We start from the raw sequence: 20271 nt of genomic DNA on the forward strand, positions 1-20271 counted from the left end.
AGGTTGGTGTTGGCATAACAACACTTACGTTGCTAGTAATGTGTCTGAGGCAATCATATATATTGATCATAATCCATTGAAGCTTTTGGAGTGTTGGGTAGGAAAATATCAAACGAATTTCATATGGTATCCGACAAGACTGTAAGATTCAGAAAACATGACTGCTATAGTGCCAGAGGTTAGAGCAATACAGAAGAATGAGTCAACAACAATAACAACAAAAAACAGACATTGCAGGAAAAGCTCAGCAGGTCTGGCAGCATCTGTGGAGAGAAACCAGAGTTAACGATTCAGATCCAGTAAATGAAGCTGAAAGGTTTACTTTGATTTCTCTCCACAGATACGGCTAGGCCTGCTGACATATTCTAGAAATTTCTGTTTTTGTTTCTGATTTCCAGCATCCAAAGTTCTTTCAGCATTTTTTTAGAAGACAGAGTTTACTGGAGCACGAGCATTCTGTCATGGGCTGTGCCTGGAGTTTTTTTTTTCTTCTCTTGAAGTTCAGTCTTTACTTCCCCAGATGATCCTCCTCACTGATGCGTGATCCAGTGCTGTGCATGATGGATATATTTAACCCTTGACTTACTGAACGCCAGACTGGGGCAGTACAAGTTCCCAAAGTGTGATGGCAGTGTACGCAGTTAGCATTCCCAAACTAACTCTGTGGTGTAATTACTCAACTGAGAAAAAAATATTTTGTCTGTAGCTCACAGACACTCTCTTATCCAGTGATTGACTGGAATGTTGTGCACTGTTGTTCCAGATCTCTGGAATTACTCTCAGCAAAAGTATGACTGACCGTGGAGCTGTACTGAATAGGGATGGCGAACCTCAGGCGGGACCATCTGATTGCTGCGCCCTCATGTTACTGGGAGGATGTGTTACTATAGAATTGTACTAAGTGTGGGTCACTGCTACAGCAGGAACTTTTGACCCAGTATTCTTGCTTTTTTCTGCAAGATGTGTGAAGCACTAACAGGAAAATATCTGTGACCGGAATTGCTGGGAGTATCTTTCACTGTAGAACTGTATTGCATGTGGGTCAATAACCTATAGGGACCACTTGATTCCTGTGGTAATGTGATTCTTCAGTGAGCATCATTTAATTAAATTTTTACTGAGTGCAAGTCCCTAGCCACAGGGCACCCGCTGAGCCCAGTATCCAAGAATTGCTGGGAGCATCTCTCAAAGCCAAATTACAACGAGGGGAACAAATTATCCCAGTGAGCGTGTGCAAGGAGGAGTATCTCACACTATGAAATCTAACTGATTGTGGGGAACTGAATGAAATAGAATATCTGACTGCAGTGGTAACTATAATGATATGGGTCCCGCAGTGATTCATTTATATAACATTCCCCATTACTGTTCAGTTTGCTGATGGAGCTGTCAATGCAGTTTGTAAATATACAATGGTTTGCAACTGGGAAAATCGTTGCAACTGATTGCATATTTTTGGTGCTAAGTTCACAAAGTGAAATGTCTGAGTGGGCATAAACAGGTGTGATTTTTTAATGAAGTGAAAATGGCAACTCAACAATATTAATTCAATAAAATGTCCTGCAGACGTATTTTGTTGACTCATATAATATTTTTGGTAATGATCAATCTTCCAGCAAGGTTAGGACAAGTTGTGGGGCATGGCTACATTAATTTATTATTTGCACGTTAATAAGGGACGGGTATAGAGAAGAAAGTATTGAAACTATTTCACATCTGTATTTCATTAGATTTGAATGAATAATTGTTGAATCTGCTTTTCATAATCTGTCGATAGTTAATTTTCCAGCAATCACTGCTCTTCACTTTGAGACGTGTGTTCTCCTTGGTAGCAGGAAGTGAACCGTGAAGGCTTAAAGGCAATATATAAAAATAAACATACCAATAGAATGCGAATAAAAATGTCTGTTTCAACAAATAACTTACTAACTGCAACATTAAGACTATGGTTTATAATTGAGTTGGAGAGCATCACCTCTAATTAACAGTCCAGAATACAGAACATTTAACATGGTGCTTTAATATGCCATACAAGCCTCGCCGCTGACCAAGTGTTCTAACCTTGAATATGTATTCCACATTAATGAACTTCCGTTGCAGTCTCTCTCATATTATTTCCATATCTGTGTCACAAAGTCCTTTATGCTGTCCATTCATCTGTGCACTCTATATCAATAACGCTCACAAGTCCAGTTCGCAGAATTAAGAGCATTCCTTTTTTTTAGTGTGATAATGACAAACATTCCGACTCTGTCAGGAACCCAAACTCTGTCACTCATTGCTTGTTTATTGTACCGTAACCTCTGATCTTCCAACACAGTCACATGTTGCCTGACCTGCTGTGCATTTCCAGCTCCACGTTCGATCGATTCTGACTTCCAGCATTTGCTGTCCTTACTATCTCCACATGCTAACTCTGTAATGTGCCAAACTCGGAATTGCTTGCCTTGCATTTACAGAAGGATTGAATATCTGCTCCTCAATCGTTTATTTTTACAGTTAAATTTTAATTTCTGAAAAGATATCTTCAGCTTTTAAACATATACATTATGATCACATGTTCACAATAAGGAGCCCTTGAAAAACTGAACTTAATGAGATTACAACTCTCTTTGGTTTCATCCTGACTACAGGTGAAAATGGTTAGGGCTGTAGGAGGGCAGTCATCTCAGTCACCATACATCTCTGCTGAGTTCTGTATGGTTACACCTTGACACTAAAGTCTGCAGCTGCCTCATCAATGCCCTTCCATTCATCATAATTTCAAAATTAGAGATGTTTTTGCATGACTGCACAAAGATCAGCACCACCTATGTCTCCTAAGGTAATGAAGTAGTCTGTTTTCATATACAGCAAGGGAGAAGCGAGCCTGGGCTGATAATTGACAAATAACATTAACGCTGCATAAGCACTAGGCAATGACCATCTCCAAAAAGTGAGAACCCACCGGTCTCCCATTGGCTTGCTAAGGCATTAACATCATTGAATGCATGATTATCAGTAACCTGGGTAGACAAGCAGGAGGCTGGAAGAACACAGCAAGCCAGGCAGCATTAAAAGGTGGAGAAGTCAATGTGTTGGTTGCAACCCTTCTTCAAGACAGTGGGTGGGTGTAGGGGGAGCATCAGATAAACGAGGTGGTGGGTGCAGGGTGGTGAGGTGGAGGGAGGTGGTCACAGGGAGAGAGTATGACCTCGTTGATCGATGGGAGGAATAAATCTGGTTGGTAGCTAGAATGAAGCGTCAATGAGAGAAATGGAAGGGGAGGGGCTGGGGAGGGAGTTGGGGGATGGGAGGGGAGGTTATTTGAAATTGGAGAACTCAGTGGTGAGCAACGACTCACACCGAAAATTGGAGGAACACCTCATCTTCCACCTGGGCAGCTTACCGCCCAGATCACTCAACATTGATTCCCCAATTTCTGCACTGGGGAATGTTGAACCCAGCTCCCCAGATCATTACCTAAGTCTATGAATTAACAGTCTCATGATAGGTCCATTAGGCCATTGTCTTCAAATAACTTTACAAATGGTGTGAATCCACAATGATTTAAGGGTGGCACGGTGGCACAGTGGTTAGCATTGCGGCCTTCCAGTGCCAAGGACCTGAGTTCGATTCCTCTCTTGAGTGACTGTCTGTGTGAAGCTTGCACATTCTCCCTGTGTATGCACGGATTTCCTCCGGGTGCTTTAGTTTCTTTCCGTAATCTAAAGGTGTGCATATTAAATGGGTCCGCTAAGTTAAATTGAACCAGAGTGTTCAGGATATCAGGTTTGGTGAGTTCGTCATGATAAAAACCACATCCATTGCGTAGGATCAGGGTAGGATGCTCTTCAGTGATCTGCTGCACATTCGATGGTCTGAATGAACTCTTTCTGCACCGTAGGGATGCTAGATAGGTGATGGGGATTCCCAGCCCCAGTGTGTTCTCTGAATCTGGGAAGGGGATCTCTATCCACAAGGAGAGGAGTTTGGGAGCAGGATCCAGGACATCAGGCAGGAAGCTTCACTTAATCTCTAACAAAATGTGTGATTTCTAAACCAGAAAGTTGTAATGAACATTGCAGCATGGATTCAGGTTTTATTTGGGTGGGGGGCTGTGGTGTACGGTGCTAGAATGTGGGGGAGTCCGTGTCAAATGTTGCAGCGCTTATGATTTTGGTGGGTATGCAGCTTGGGACATGGTGGTTGGATTCACTCATGAATACTTCCGTGATACAGATTGTCAGGATGTTCATTCCTGTCCATGAGGGAATGACTCAATGCCCGACCATTTGTTCATCCACATTATGTACTGCAATCATTCCTGGACACTGTGGAGTGATTCAGTGCCCTGTACTGTCATTCATATGGTATGGATATACAATTCTAGGGGCAATCTGAGCTGTGGAGGCTCCAAAACGAAAGACAGAAATTTTGCAATCATTGTCCATGTTGGTGTCTCCCATTCTTTCTTTTATTGACTCGAGGATGTTGTGGTTTTAGGTCAGACTCGAGCCAGTCTGAGTAAACTATGAACCGGATCATAGAGTCATAGAGATGTACAGCATGGAAACAGACCCTACGTTCCAACCTGTCCATGCTGACCAGATATCACAACCCAATGTAGTCCCACCTGCCAGCACCCAGCCCATATCCCGCCAAACCCTTCCTATTCATATAACTATCCAAATGCCGCTTAAATGTTGCAATTGTACCAGCCGCCACCTCATTCTCTGGCAGCTCATTCCATACATGCACTACCCTTTGCGTGAAAAAGTTGCCCCTAGGTCTCTTTTATATGTTTCCCCTCTCACCCTAAACCTATACCCTCTAGTTCTGGACACCCTGACCGCAGAGAAAATGCTTTGTCTATTTATCCTATCCATGCCCCTCATAGTTTTTGTAAACTTCTATAAGGTCACCCCTCCACCTCCGACGCTCCAGGGAAAACAGCCCCAGCCTGTTCAGCCTCTCCCTCTCGTTCAAATACTCCAACCCTGGCAATATCCTTGTAAATCTTTTCTGAACCCTTTCAAGTTTCACAACATCTTTCCGATAGGAAGGAGACTAGAATTGCACGCAATATTCCAACAGTGGCCTAACCAATGTCCTGTACAGCCACAACATGATTTCCCAACTTCTATACAAAATACTCTGATCAATAAAGGAAAGCATACCAAACGTCTTCTTCACTATCCTATCTACCTGCGACTCCACTTTCAAGGAGCTATGAACCTGCACTCCAAGATCACCTTTTTGTTCAGCAACACTCCCTAGGACCTTACCATTAAGTGTATAAACCCTGCTAAGATTTGCTTTCCCAAAATGCAGCACCTCGTATATGTCTGAATTTAACTCCATCTGCCACTTCTCAGCCCATTGGCCCATCTGGTCCAGATCCTGTTGTAATCTGAGGTAACCCTCTTCACCGTCCACTACACCTCCAATTTTGGTGTCATTTGCAAACTTACTAACTGTATCTCTTATGCTCGCATCCAAATCATTTATGTAAGTGACAAAAAGCAGAGGATCCAGCACACATCCTTGTGGCACTTCACTGGTCACAGGCCTCCAGTCTGAAACACAACCCTCCACCACCACCACCCTGTGTCTTCTAACTATCCAAATGGCTAGTTTTCCCTGTATTCCATGAGATATAATCTTGCTAATCAGTCTCCCATGGGAAACCTTGTCGAACGCCTTACTGAAGTCCATATAGATCACATCTACTGCTCTGCCCTCATCAATCTTCTTTGGTACTTCTTCAAAAAACTCAATCAAGTTTATGAGACATGATTTTCCACGCACAAAGCCATGTTGACTATCCTTATTCAGTCCTCGCCTTTCCAAATACATGGACATCCTGTCCCTCGGAATTCCCTCCAACAACTTGCCCACCACTGAGTTCAGGCTCACTTGTCTATAGCTCCCTGTCTTGTCTTTACCGCCCTTCTTAAACAGTGGCACCACGTTTGCCAACTTCCAGTCTTCTGGCACCTCACCTGTGACGTGAAATTAACCGTTGCCAACCCCCCTAAAAAAATGACTATATGACTGCGTTTTTGTGAGCAGTCTACTGCTCCTGTTCTTCCCCGTGTCTCTTAAAAGTGCAAATAATTCACTTCGAGAGGGATTGTTGCTGTGGTTCAGATATTTTTAAACTTCATATGAAATGGAGTAACAATTATCTTTGTGTCATTATTTACGCCTGGGCTCTTTGTTGGCTATGTAGAACAGTCCATCGTCGGTTGTTACACTGGCACAGTCCCCACCTCTTCCTCCGCTACATTGATGACTGCTTTGGCGCCACCTCAAGCTCCCACAAGGAGGTTTAGAAATTCATCAACTTCACCAACACATTCCACCCCGACTTTAAATTCACCTGGACCATCTCTGATACCTCCCCCCCCCCTTCCTGTGGACCTCTCCATCTCCATTAATGATGACCGACTTGACACTGACATTTTTTAACTTTCCACCGACTCTCACAGCTACCTGGATTACACCTCTTCCCACCCTATCTCCTGCAAAACGGCCATGCCATATTCCCAATTCCTCCACCTCCGCCGTATTTGCTCCCAGGAAGACCAGTTCCACCACAGAGCACAACAGATGGCCTCCTTCTTTAGAGACCGCAATTTCCCTTCCCAAGTGGTTAACGATGCCCTCCAACGCATCTCGTTCCCATCCTGCACCTCCGCCCTCAGACCCACCCCTCCAACCGTAACAAGGACATAACCCCCCTGGTGCTCACCTTCCATCCTACCAACTTTCGCATAAACCAAATCATCCACTCACATTTCTGTCACATTCAAATGGACCCCACCACCAGGGATATATTTGCCTTCTCACACCTTTCTGCCTTCCACAAAGACTGTTCTCTCCATGACTACCTGGTCAGGTCCACGCCCCCCTACAACCCACCCTCCCGTCCCGGCACCTTCCCCTGCCACAGCGGGAATTGCAAAACCTGCACCCACACCTCCTCCCTCACCTCCATCAAAGGCCCAAAAGGAGCCTTCCACATCCATCAGAGTTTTACCTGCACAACCATCAATATCATTTATTGTATCCGTTGCTCTTGGTGCGGTCTATAATACATTGGAGAGACTGAATGTCTCCTAGCAGACCGCTTTAGAGAACACCAATCAACCCCACCACCCTGTGGCCCAACATTTTAACTCCCCCTCCCACTCAGCCGAGGACATGCAGGTCCTGGGCCTAATCCACCGCTGCTCCCTCACCACCCGACGCCTGGAGGAAGAACGCCTCATCTTCCACCTCGGACCACTTCAATGCCAGGGCATCAATGTGGACTTCACCAGTTTCCTCATTTTCCCTTCCCCCACCTCACCCCAGTTCCAACCTTCCAGCTCAACACCATCCCCACGACCTGTTCCATCTGCCTGTCTTCTTTTCCACCTATCCACCCCACCCTCCTCTCTGACCTAACACATTCATCCCCACCCCCATTCACCCATTGTACTCTTTGCTACCTTCCCCCACCATACTCTCTGACCTATCACCTCCATTCCCACACCGATTCACTTATTGTACTCTATGCTACTTTCTCCCCAACCCCCCCCCCTCATATTTTAACACTCCACCATGCAGGTACCCCGCCTCTTTTTCTGATGAAGTGCTTTTGCCTGAAACATCGATTTTCCGGCTCCTCGGAGGCTGCCTGAGCTGCTGTGCTTTTCCAGCACCACTCTAACCTAGACTCAGGCATGGAGAATGTTGATCATTAACTTTACGTCTTTCTCTCTCTCTTACAGTTAGTGAATGGTGATTGTTATCATAACTCGGTGGAAGTGTGGTCTTTCTACATGCACCACTCACTATCTGGTGGCCATGGCAGCATCTGATCTATTGTTCATTATTATTTATATCATCCTTCGACGATTCCCTTACTATTACTATTCACTGTGTTTCCTGGACGTCACTCCTGTTTGCAGCATTATCTACGTCCTGTTCTGTGTGACCACTAATTGCTCTGAATGGTTCACTGTTGCTTTTGCTTTTGATCGATTTGTTGCCATTTGTTTTCATCAGATGAAAACGCAGTATTGTATAGAGAAAACGGCAAAGAGGGTTGTAACAACAATCTGCATTTTCTTCTCTTTAAAGAACATTCCCAAATACTTTTGCAATAAATCTGAAAGGTTATTAACAATATTCCATGGCACTTTAAAACGAGGTCCAGTTAGTATCACGACCGGTGGGAAAGTTTTCAATTCTTTGAACATTTTTTAACACCAATGTTACCATTTACTTTTATTCTCTTTCTCAACATTCTCACAGCCAGATACATCTTCGAATCTGTGAAGATGCGTAAGGGACTGAGAACTCAGGGAAAAATAGAGAGTGACCTAAATATAGAGAGCAGAAACAATTCTGTGATTTTACTCTTTGCCATTACCACCAGCTTCATAGTTCTGTGGTTTCTGTATATTTTAAAGTTCTTTCAAGTTTTTGATTCCTTGAATTACTATGATTTCCGTCTCTTTGAAGAAGTCACATATATGCTGTGGAACCTAAGCTGCTGCACAAATGCACTTACTTATGTGGTGACGCAGAAAAGTTTCAGAAATCATTTAAAGTATGTAGTGAAATATCCAGTTCTAAAAATAATTCACTTAGTGAATAAATCGAAGTAACTGAGAATCAACATTAGCTGCAGCAGATAATGGAACAAGGCGTCCACGTGAGGCATGGTCAGAAGGAGAAAGAGTAATACCAACGTGCCAACACTCATTTTCAAATGGGCAAGGAATGATTCCATCTGAGAAAAAGAAAACAAAAGAGGCTGAAGGTGTAAAGCCAGTGTAAAGTGCTGTCAGCGAGGAACAATATTTAGTAGAAAGCTGAACAACGAAAGCAAATCCGAAAGAGGAGTCAGATATGCATGAAAGATACATTCATCCCAAGCAATCAGTTCTCAGTGGGTGACACGGATACATACATAAATGAGCTGGAGGAAAGGATCATTCTTCACTACAGGCCCAGAGTGGGAAATGCAGCGACAGAGCCCTCTGCACTCTTCCTCACTGAACTCACTGATCCACACATCTCAATAAAAGGGAAAAAAGGAAGAAAGTTATAAAGAGTAAATAATGTCCTTTAAAAATTTCTGCGTCTTCTGATTGCAAGTTTATTTTCAACAGTAATTTACTTTATTTCCATTCAATCCCTGGTATCCTTCCATTTCTTTATTCCTTCCTTTCCATGAACCAGTTGATGGATTGGCGAGGAATCCAAGCTCAACCAGAGGAATTCCTGGACTCTCTCTCTCTGCACCTTCCAATGACCTAGCTCCCCCACCCATTTAAATCTGCCTCTTTATATCAGTTACTGTCACCTAACCTAATATCACCTTTGGTGAGTCAACATCAGCTCTGTTTAATTTGTCGTGACAAAGGTATTTTTCAAATGTTTTTGGGGATTACGTAGAGTTAAAGTGGACAGCTTCCTTCCAAACTAATGACCTGGCTTTGATTTTCAGCAATCGCACGTTAGGATTTTGACATTGATCAATCAGAAAACCCAAAAACAAAAGGGATTTGATCAGGATGAGAATATATGCAGCTTTCCTTCCAAGACAGTAAAATGCTCAACAGGAGCAGACAGAGGACAATCTGGACTAAACAATTTACCTGCTGCTTTCTCTCAAACCTCTCTCCATCCCTTCCTCCCTCTAATCCCACAAAAATGACTCTGGCTGTGCCCCAATTCGTGGGGAGGTTTACCGCAAGGAGAGGGAGCTGGGAGCTGACTGGGTGAGCTGGGGCTTAGGTGGAGAGTGCATCTTTGAGTGTCAGATCTGGGGTATTCCAAACAGGGTCTGGTAGCCACTTCCCTTTCACCATGTGCACTCGTCAGGGAGTGAGTATCTGTGTGCTTTTGTCTGTCTCTGTGTGTGAGAGTGTGGGGAGTGCTTGAATCTCAATCACAGTTTGATCCTTTAATATCCCACATTCCCTTCCTGAACCAGCCCCTCCTAAAGCAAGCCCCTGGAGCAGGGTAAGCCCGCAATGGGAAAGAGGGAGTGTGAGAGAAAATCGAGAGAGCTGGGACCAACCTGAATGGAGAGTATCACCACTTTAATCTCGTCATGTCTTTCCTTAACTCCTGATTATCTCTCTCTGAGCTTCCCTCTTCTCTCTGTCTCTCACTCTCCACATCTATCTCTCAATCTTTTTCTCTCACACACTATCCCTCTCTCTCTTTCTTACTGTCAGTTTCTTTTTGTCTTTTTCTCTCCTACTTCTTCTTTCAACTTTGTGGATTTTTTTCAATCTCTTCTTTTCTTTCTTCTTGCTTCACTTTCTCTCTCTCTCCTTTTCTCTTTCCTTCCTTCCTATTTCTGTCCTTCAATCCTGAAACTGCAGCCCTCCCACCCCAATTTTACATACCCTACCCTGGCAAACTTTACATTCTCACAAACGTAGCACCTCTCCCTTCCGTGTCTCCTGTCTAATTGCCCTCCCCTGTGTGTCTTCATCTTCCCTGAACCACCCATACTGTAGTTCCTCCATTCCATACCCACTGAGTATTAGAGATCCCCTGTATCTCCATCCGTCCACAGTCCTCCCCATGCCGTGTCCCAGACCCTGACAAGGGGAGCATGTTGAGAGATTAACCTGTCATTTGACTGCCTGCTGTAAGGTCATAGTGTCATAGAGTCATAGAGCACAGAAACAGATCCTTCGGGCCAACCCATCCACACTAACCATCTTCCAAAACTAAAAAGTCCCACCTGTCTATGCTTGGTCTGTATCCCTCCAAATCTTTCCTGCTCATGAACTTACCCAAATGCGCATCTTGGAAAGGCAAATCCAGGCAGGGCTCATAGACTTAATTGTAAGGTCCTGGAGGGTGTTGCTGAACAAAGGAACCTTGGAGTTCAGGTTCACAGTTCCTTGAAAGGGGAGTCACAGGTAGATAGAATAGTGAAGAAGGCGTTTGGTGTGCTTTCCTATATTGGTCAGAGCATCGAGTATAGCAGTTGGGCTGTCATGTTACATTGCAGAGGGCATTGGTGAGGCCACTTTTGTAGTACTGCATTCAATTCTGGGTCTCCTTGCTTATAGGAAGGATGTTGTGAAACTTGAAAGGGTTCAGAAAAGATTTCCAAGGATGTTGCCAGGGTTGAAGATTTTGAGCTTTCGGGGGAGGGTGAATAGGCTGGAGCTGTTTTCCCTGGAACGTCGGAGGCTAAGGGGTGACCTTGTAAATATTTATAAAATCATGCGGGGCATGGGTAGCGTAAAACAAGAGGTCATTAGCTTAAGGTGAGAGGGGAAAGATTTAAAACGTACCTAAAGGGCAACTTTTTCACACAGAAGGTGGTGAATATATAGAATGAGCTGCCAGAGGAAGTGGTGGAGGTTGGTACAATTACAACATATACAACGTAACTGTTAATGGTTATATGAATTGGAAGGGTTTAGAGGGATATGGCCAATTGCTGCCAAAAGGGACAGGATTTATTTAGGGTATCTGGTTAGGATGGACGAGTTGGACGGAAGAGTCTGCTTTCGTGCTGTACATCTCTATGCCTCTATACCTTTTAAACATTGTAACCGTACCTGCATTCATCACTTTCTCTGGCAGTTCATTCCAACACGCAAAGCACTCTCTGTGTAAAAACGTTATCCCCCATGCCCTTTTTTAAATCTTTCACCTCTCAAGTTTAATTATGAGCCCTTGTTGTGATATTCCCCCACCTAAGGGAAAATACATTATCATTTACCTTCTCTATGCAGATCATGGTTGTATAAACCTCAATAAGTTCAACCCTCCACCATCAGTGTTCCAGTGAGAAACGTCCTGGCATTTCCAGTCTATTATATCTCACACCGTCTATTCCCGGCAACATCTTGGGAAATCCTTACTGAACACTCTCCAGTTTAATCCTTTCTGGTACAGGCCAACCAGAAGTGCAGACATTAATCCTGAAGAGGCCTCCCCAACACTCTGTAAAACCTCAGAAAAACATCCCAACTGCTATATTCAATGGTCTGAGCAATGAAGCCACGCATGCTAAATGCTTTCTTAACCACCCTGTCTACCTCGAACGCACATTTCAAAGAATGATGTACCTGAACCCCGATGCCTCTCTTTTCTACAACACTGCCCAGGGCTCTATCATTAATCCTATCCTTGTTTGTTTTACCAAAATGCAATCCCTCACACGTTTCCAAATTAAACCCCATCTGCCACTCCTCAGTCCATTGACCCAATTGATCGAGATTTCTTTGTAATCTGAGGTCACGTTCTTCACTGACCACTTCACCACCAAGTTTGGTGTCATCCACAAACTTACTAACCATGCCTTCTATTTTCTCATCAAAATCATTTACATAAATGACAATCAAATGTGGATCCAGTACTAATCTCTGTGGAATACCGCTGGTCACAGGCCTCAGTCCAAAACATATACCCCCACCATCACTGTCAGTTTCCTGCCATGAAGCCAATTTTGTATCCAATTAGCGAGCTCACCCTGAATCCCATGTGATCTAATTTTACTAATTTGATTCCCATGCAGAACCTTATCAAAGGCTTTGCTGAAGTCCAAGTAAACAATATCTACCGCTCTGCCTACATCAATCTTTTTGGTCACTTCTGAAAAAAAATCAAATTTGTGAGACATGAATTTTCTCACACAATACCACGCTGACTATCCCTATTTAATCCTTATCCCCCTAAATGAATACAAATCCCATCTTTCACAATCACCTCCACAACCTATCAAACATCGAGGTCAGACTTACAGGTTTATAGTTCCCTGGTTTCTCCTTACATTCCTTCTTAAACAATGGTACAACATAACCCACACTCCAGTCCTCTGGTATTTCACCCGTGTTTATAGATAACACAAATATTTCTGCTGGGGCCCCCACAATTTCCTCCCTAACGTCCCACCATGTCCTGGGATACACTTGTTCAGGTTCTAGAGATTTATCTACCTTTATGTTTTCGAAGACCTCCAGCACTTTCTCTTCTGTAATGTCATCCCTGTTTACAAAATTTATTTCCCTGAATTTTCTCGTCTCCATTTCTTTCTCAACAGTAAAACCTGATGCAAAATAGTCATCTCCTGGAATTCAACACAAAGATAACCTTGTTAATCTTTAAGGGGTTTTGCTCTCTCTGCAGTTACTGTCTGGCTCTTAATGTCTTTGGAGAATCTTTTTGGATTATCCTGGTCCTCATCTACCAGGGCTATCTCATATCTCTCTTTGACTGCATGATTTCTTTCCTAAGAATGCCCCAATACTCTTTATAGTCTTCAAGAAATTCAGTTGATCCTAACTGTTTGTATTTAACATATGATTCTTTTTTATTCTTGACTGGAATTTCAATACCTTAATTCATCCATTGTTCCATAATCTTCCTAGCTTTGTCTTTCACTCCAACAGGAGCAACATGCTCTGCACTCTCCTTACCACACTGTTCTAAATGGCGCCGGATTAGGAAAATTAAACTCCCTATTACAACATTAATATTCTTACATACTTTTGAGATCTAAACATATTTTCTTCTCGATTACCCTCTGACTACTGAGGGGCCTGTAGTGCAATCCCATCAAGGTTATCATCCTTTTCTTATTTCTCATTTCAAACCATAGATTTTCATTAAATGGTGCCACAGTAATAGCTACATTAAGTACAGTAGTAATTGAGTATCTGTGATTCAATGTGTAAACACCCTAAACTCCTCAGTTAGATTCCAGTCTTTAGTTCACTCTCATTTATTGGTTAATCAATTGTGAACCACACTGTACCCCTCAACTATACTCCAATCTGTAACTCACTCCCTGGTACCTGTTACTCTGCATGTTAAGCCCCATCCTCTCTTCCTCAGTCAAAAATGCTCCTCTCCCTTCTCTCTTGCCTCTCTTTCTATCCTTCCTGTAACATCTAAAACCCAGAACATTGAGCAGCCTGTCTTGTTCTTGCCTCAGCCACGTTTCTGTAATCGCTCTGACTGGCGAGTTCTATGTTTCCAGACATACCCTGAGTTCATTAGCCTTATCTCTATAGAAATTAATGCAGTTTATTTCTTCAGAATTACTTTGGGCTCTGAATTGCTGTCATCTATCTTTTCTAACCTACTTGCTCTTTTCTGATTCAGAACCACCCTCATGTTTCTGTCTATTTTCACTGTTACATAGGAAAGCCCCACCCTTCCTCGCCCCAAAACAAAGGGTTCACAACCTCTCGATATAGAACCCACCCGGATATAGGTCCCTCTCCAGTTCAGGTGAAACCCTTCCTTTTTGAACAGGCCACTTCTGTCCCAGAAGAGATCCCAATGATCCTAGAAACAGAATCCTTGCACATTGCACCACCTCTTCAGCCATTGATTTATCAGCCCCATTCTTCCCTGATTTGAAATTGGGACCAGAAGTAAACCAGAGATTACTACTTGTGATGTTCTGTTTCTTTAACCCTTTACCCAAGTTTTTATACTCACTCTGCAAAGCCCTAACCCTTGCCCTGACGATGTCATTCCTCCCAATGTATACAACAACTTCCGGCTTCTCACTCTCCCCTTTGACAATATGCTTCAAATGTTTTGAGATGTCCTTCACCCGAGCACCAGAAAAGCAACATACCATCCTAGGTTCACGCCTACTGCTGCGAAATCTCTTCTCTGTGCCCCTGACAGGACAGTCTCCTGTAACAATTGTTTTTTTAAATCTTGACAAACCCATTTAACGTACACAAGATCTGACCATTACTTCTGCTTTCCTCTAAGAGACTAGAATATCCTTGCCAACTTTTATGGGTGCGCCATCGAGAGCATTCTGTCTGGATGTATTACCTGGTATGGCAACTGTACCATTCAAGATCGGATACTGTTATAGAAAGTGGTGATCTCAGCCCGGACAATCATGAAGGCTAACCTCCCATTTATAGAATCCATCGACCAGGCCCGCTGTCAAGAAGAGATCTCAAAGCGTTCTCAAAGATCCATCCCACCCTGGCAATTTTTTTCTACAACCTCTACCATCGGGGAGAATGTACAGAAGCCTGAACACATGCACCAGCCGGTTTTGAAACAGTTTCTACCCTACTGTTGTTAAAATATTGAATGGGCTCATAAACCCTTCGCATTCACCTGTTCCTGTGTTTTTGTTCTTGCCGCTGTTTACCTATTATTTACTTATCCATACTACTTAACTCTGTGATCTGCCTGTATTGCTCGGGATTGGTTGGGGAGCGGCGGGGGTTTGATGAGGTGGGGTTGGGGTTCGGATGGGGCAGGGGTGGGGTGTCAGATGGGGTGTCAGACGGGGGCGAGTTTCAGGGGGTGGGACGGCGATGGGTTTGGGGGATGGATGGGAACGGGGTTGGGGGTCGGACAGGGGTGGGTTTGGGGCGAGTCAGAATGGGGCGTAGTTTGGGGGCTGGACGGCGCGGATTTGAGGAGTCAGACGGTGTCGGGGTTGGGGGGTCGGAGGGGGTCAGTGTTGGGGAGTTGGAATGGGGCAGTGTTTGGGGTTGGACGGGATTGGGGGGTTGGATGGGGCGGAGTTTTGAGGTAGTAAGGGGTGACGTACATGTGTTGGACGGGGCACAGGGATGTGGTGGTTTGATGGGGCGGGGTTTGGGAAGTCGGATGGGGCAGGTTTGGAGGGACAGGGGCCACACAGGGGGCGTGGATGGATGCAGGGTCTCACACTGCCAAGCGGTTCCATAAAGGGCCTGTACTGCGCTGCAATGTTGGAGGAGTTGAAATTTCTTTATTAGCCCAGTGTTTGCATAAAAGGCCTGTAGTGTGCTGTAATGCTCCATGTTGTATTTGTCTAACTTCCTTTATTAGCAGAGGGGTTCCATAAAGAACCTGTACTGCACTGTACTGTTTTATGTTATATTAGTGTATTGTATGTTAATAGCCGAACAGTTCCATAAACTGCCTGTGCTGTGCAGTAATGTGCTACGTTCTATGAGTGTAACATTCTTTATTAGCCAAGCGGTTCCACAAAGGGCCTGTACTGCACTGTCATGATCTATGTTCTATGAGTCTTACTTCCGTTATTAGCTGAACGATTCCATACAGGGCATGTATTGCGCTGTTATGTTCTATGTTCTATGAGTGTGACACCCTAAATTAGCCAAGCGGTTCCATAAATGGCCTTTACTGCACTGTAATTTTCTATGTTCAATGTGGAGAGAGTGAGGTCTGCAGAAGCTGGAGATCAGAGCTGAAAATGTGTTGCTGGAAAAGCGCAGCAGGTCAGGCAGCATCCAGGGAACAGGAGAATCGACGTTTCGGGCATAAGCCCTGAAGAAGAGCTGTAAATGTTCTACATTGTAATGTTCTATGTTGTATGTGAAATTTACTTTATCAATCGAGAAATTCCATAAAGGGCTTGTACTGCGTTGCGGTGGTATATGTTCTATGAGTCTAACTTTCTTTATTAGCCGAGCAATTCCATTAAGGGCCTGCACTGCACTGTAATGTTCTATATTGTTTTAGTGAAAGTTATCTTTATCAGCCGAGCATTACATAAAGGACCTGAAATCTTCTATGTTCTATGAGTTTAACTTCCTTTATTAGCCGAGCAGTTCCATAAAATAGTTGTGCTGCGCTGTAATGATCTATATTGTATTAGTTTGATTTCCTTTATCAGCCAAACAGTTGCATAAAGGGCCTATACTGCACTGTACTGCTCCGTGTTCTATGCGTCTAACTTCAAATAGAGCCTGTAATGTTCTATGTCGTATGAGTATAACTTCCTTGATCAGGCCAGCGGTTCTATGTTTTATTAGTCCATTATCCATTATTAGCTGAGTGGTTCCATAAAAGCCCTGTACTGCGCTGTAACGTTCTGTCATATTAGTCTAATATTCGTTATTAGCTGAGCAGTTCCATAAAGGCGGAAATATAATGACCAAGAGCCTCTCAGCTTCTCTTCGAGTTCTCTTGGTCTGAGGTGAAGGTCGTTGGAATGGGGAGATTTACCAGTGGTAAAAGGGGAAGCACATCCCCGCGATAGGGCTAGGCCTTGTGGCTTCAAGTGAATGAAGTTCCGTTCATCAGTAAATCGTCTGTATTCCAGTCCAAATGGTTTCAAACGTGACACTTGCCGTCTGCTCAGAATACGTGCAGAGTAAATCGATCGATGCCTGGATGGGATGATGGGCAGGGAATGGTTCCAGCGTTCCAACCTGACTTGCAGCTGCATTTATAGCAGATGGTCCCCATGCATGTACCTTCACCTGTGGGATTAGCGTGAAAGGTTGGAGTGAGGTTATCATAACCTGCGGCCTCCCAGTTGAACATATCATGGCGTACCTGTGAATGCAAACTTTGAAAAGTTTTGGTTAACTTATGCAGATATTTTCACACCTTTTAACCCACTGTTACAGCAGGAATGTCAGCCGTTGGGATGATTTCGATCAATCTACTAAATACATCTCCTCTCACGAGTCAATTTTGATAACGATGTACTCGAGATAACTTATAAAACTAAGTTGTAGACAGGGAGAATGGCCCACCAGGCAAGGGGGTGGTTGCAGACCAAAGGGGCAACTCTTTTACACATTCGTCTTTTTTTATAACAAATCAAACGTGCTTCAGCTCTTTTCTTAGCTGCTTTGTGGAAATTCGGGTGCCACCAGGTTTGTAATAAAGTATTAACCATTCCCTCCTTGCCCAAGCGTGTACAATTATGCACAGAATCAATGAGGGTAAGAACAAAGAATGAACCCAAACTTGTCCCACAGGGGTCACCCACAGGTTGGTTTGAGTATCGAGGGAGTACACCATTTGAGTCCATTGTTTGTTCTGTTCAGCATAGTCCGCCCAGTGATTTCTGTATCGTCCCCAGGTCTGGCATACCCGGCCTTATATTATCCATTGTTTATGCTGTTCAACAGGGCTTCCCACACTATGATCTCTGTATCTTACCCAGGTATGGCATACCCAGCATTATATTGTGTCTAGCCGAGTTTTACTGGGAACCCAATGAGGCCAGAAATTTGCACTTACCCACTTTGGAGAGTGTATCAGTTATCTCAGCGTGAGTGGAACATTTGATAACTGCCAGACTGGTTGGAAAATGCCAGCATTACTAATAAGCTGTCCCGTGGAAGTTATTTGTGGAAGTTCAATCCTCTGTGTTCCCACAAGGCTGCCAAACCGTGGGCCATTCCAAAAGCACAAGAGTTGGTATGTATTTGCAGATTCTCATTTTGCTAGGATGCAAGCCTGTCGATCCCTGAATTAGCTCCAAGCTACAACGATAAGGACATTTCGCTCCCCAGTGCTACTATCTCCCACAGTTAAAGCAAGTGGCTGCCATTCGTCCCTGGAGGAGTTAGCTGACTTGTTCCCAGTCCCAATGGCGTACTCCTGGGGCCTGTCTGCCCCCGTTTCCAGGGTCCCCTCTGGAAAGGGTTGCTCAGCATTGGTCGCTGGGCGGGCATCTAAGGTATATGCCCCCCCACAGTAGGTATGCTGGTCTCAGTCAACCCAGTCGTGGTTGGCATATGAGGTATAGGGCTTGCGAGGTCATGAACATATTCGGGTGGTTTTTATTCCTGTAACTTGGATCGTGGTTCGTCTCGTTCTGGCCATCCCAGCGGACGACCACCACTCACCTCATTAGCGACTGGGATTTCTTGCACCAGTTCATATTGTTTGTCTGGGTCATATCAGCGACACCAGGAGGAATGCATTGCAAAAGCATAACGTTAAACAAAGATGAGTCAGCTTCAAGATTAACGGCTTGATCAACTGCAAATGTTCTGTAACAGGCCACAAACCATTCCCAGTAATCACCTCCTGACCCCTAGGGTTTGGGGTTGCATTCCAGTCCATCACCAATGTTTACAGGTTGTCGTAATGCTTATGCATTTTCCCTTCTGCTATTAAATTACAATTTTCTTCCTATTGAGTCTGATCTTTGCTAAGAATCTTCAATATAAACTGGAAATTCATTTATTCAAAATCTAAGTTTATAATATAACACGCGCACAGTTTCCAACTCTGAAATCCATTATAATTACCTGGTTCGAGTCTATGAATTTAAATCCTATGTTTGGTTCTTTAGGCTGTTCTGATCAATCATTGCTCATTCCTATTGTTATTGGCTGCGAAATGACTGCAGCTACTTGTCTACTCAAAATATTTTTTGAGAATGTGCTAAGGTTCATGATAACAAAATGCTTCTTATGTACAAATAATGATTAATCTAAAGACACAGATATTAACAATAGAAAATTTGCTACAAATTAATGTTGAGCTGAAACTTCAGTTTTCAGTGAGGAAGGGATGTTGACTGGAATCAATCTACAACTGGCACTCTGTACTCACAGACAGAAGGTTTTCTGAAGGAAACTGTTTTCAGCCAGTGGGTGGTGTGGGTCTGGAATGTTTGCCTGGGTGGATAGTGAGCGTAGGGTTCAGATACACCCTTCCTTGAATGTGGTTTCACAGGTAGACAGTGTGGTGAAGGCAGTGTTTGGCACGCTTGCCTTCATTGATCAGAGCACTGAGCATAGGGGTTGGGATGCCTTGTTGGTACAGCCACTCTTAAAACACTGCATACTGTTCGTGACATCCTGCTTTAGGAAAGATATTATTAAAGTAGAAAGGATTCTGAAAAGATTTACGAGGAAGTTATCAGGAATGGATGGTTTGAGTTACGAGGAGAGGCTGGACATGCTGGGACTTTTTCCCGGGTGATGTGGTGCCAATCAAGTGAGTTGTTTTGTCCTGGATTGTCTCAAATGTCTTGAATGTTGTTGGAGCTGAAACCATCCAAGCAAGTGGCGAGTAATCCATTATACTCTTGACTTGTGCCTTGGAGATGGTGGATAGACTTTGGGTGTCAGGACGTGAGTTACTCGCCACAGTATCCCTCGTCTCTGACCTGATCTTGTAGCCACTGTGTTTATGTGGTGAGTCCAGTTGAGTTCTGGTCAATGGTAACTCCAAGGATGTTGACAGTGAGTGTTCTGTGATGGTAATAAAGTTGAATATCAAGGGGCAGTGTTGAGCATCACCATCTCTTATTGGTGATGGTCATTGCCTGGCATTTGTGCCACTTGTCAACACCAGCCTGGATATTGTCCAGGTCTTGTTGCATTTGAGCACAGACTGCTTTAGTATCTGAGGAGTCGTGAATGGTGCTGAACCCTGTGCAATCATCGGCGCACATTCCCACTTTTGACGTTATGACAGAGGGAAGGTCATTGATGAAGCAGCTGAAGATTGTTGGGTCTCGTGAGGGACTCCTTGTGGTGTCCTGAGGGACTCCTGCAGAGA

The sequence above is a fragment of the Chiloscyllium plagiosum genome, unplaced genomic scaffold, assembly GCF_037043375.1.
Source record: "Chiloscyllium plagiosum isolate Xiang-an unplaced genomic scaffold, Cpla_swu_hap1 HiC_scaffold_40, whole genome shotgun sequence".
NCBI classification, from domain to species: Eukaryota; Metazoa; Chordata; class Chondrichthyes; order Orectolobiformes; family Hemiscylliidae; genus Chiloscyllium; species Chiloscyllium plagiosum.